We start from the raw sequence: 1,500 nt of genomic DNA, 5'->3' as shown, positions 1-1,500 counted from the left end.
GAGTGAGTGTGTGTGTGTGTTGTGAGGCAGATGTCTGGGAGCAATACATTTGTCTAATTTATCAGCTTATAGACCATGTTTTCCGTAGTTGCCCTTAGGTGCACTTCCTGAGAGTTTGTGTGAATCTCATAAAATTATTTACTACCATTGTCTTTTAACAGGGCCTTCTATGAATTAAAGCATGCTTGTGGGCTGCGAATCAAAACATACAAAGCGTCGACATCCTCTCACAGATATAACATGGTCTGGCTGTAACATCTTCTCAGAGTCTGTTGGAGAAAACATTTCCATCTGTGGGTGTCCAGGGGCCTCTTAATTGCTTTATGTAATAATAAACTGCAGTGTTGTGAGTTACAGACGCAAAAGTAGGGCCTCCTCATCATCTCTTTTCTTCATTAGAGGAGAACGCCACACGATTCACCGAGGGGACGTCTGATTTATGAGCATGGTTCCCAGAGCATTGTGAGGATCGCACTCATGCAAAATGGCTTCTCTGGTATTTATAGTTTAATAAATATTAAACATAATAATAATAATAATAATAATTATTATTATTATTATTATTATCATGTTTAATATTTATTAAATAGTTTTCATTAAATTAAATTAATTAATAAATGAATAACATGGTAAAAAAATGAAGTAATTTGGAAAAAGTAATGTAAAAATAATTTAGAAAATAATACAAATAAATTAATTTATCACCTAAAACACCCAACAGCAGCAGCAAGTTTTGCATGGGCAAACACCACTCATTTTTTCGTCAAAATATTAAACAAATCAAGTTAAATATAAGATTATGCATCACTGTATTAAACAACAGGCTTTGGTCTCTGATTGGAAAAACTTTGAAAGAGTTTGAGAAAGTCTATGTTATGGTATAGTCAAGAAGTAAAGTAAAGAAAAGTAAAGAACTAGAGGGGGAAGGATGCTTTGAAATGTAGATTGCTCAAAGTTACTGCAAAGGATCTCAAATCACTGGCAGACTCAATCCGCACGCTCGGGGGAGAACTACAAACCCAGAGAGAAACAGAGAGAAGAAAGAGTGTGAGATTGTGTGATCTTGTGAGTTCTTACAGTGACCAACATGTTCTCATGTCACGATCATCAGCATTAAAGTGCAAGTGCATGAGGCTCTTCTTCTGAACTTCATCATCATATGCATTTATTCATTTAGCTTGTGCTTCAATCTGAGGTGACTTACACCTGAGGAAAACTATAATAACTATACTAACTATATAAATATTGCATTATCACAAAGGAGCCAACAACATTATGAATTGTATAAAGCTTAAATAATATCTTCGGAAAGTTGATATATGTAAATAATTGTCATGCTTTAAGTGAACAAGTCTTGAAATCTGTTATTTCTTCATTGTGTTCCAGTTAATTTGCAGAGTCAAAGTAGAATAATAATAAAAAATAAATAAATGGGCATACACAATGGTGGGTGGACAGATAAATAGATAGATAGACAGACAGACAGACAGACAGACAGAC

The sequence above is a fragment of the Sinocyclocheilus anshuiensis genome, unplaced genomic scaffold (assembly GCF_001515605.1).
Source record: "Sinocyclocheilus anshuiensis isolate Anshui unplaced genomic scaffold, SAMN03320099.WGS_v1.1 scaffold1136, whole genome shotgun sequence".
Lineage (NCBI taxonomy): Eukaryota > Metazoa > Chordata > Actinopteri > Cypriniformes > Cyprinidae > Sinocyclocheilus > Sinocyclocheilus anshuiensis.
The sequence above is the reverse complement of the archived record's forward strand: the minus strand, read 5'-3'. Positions refer to the sequence as shown.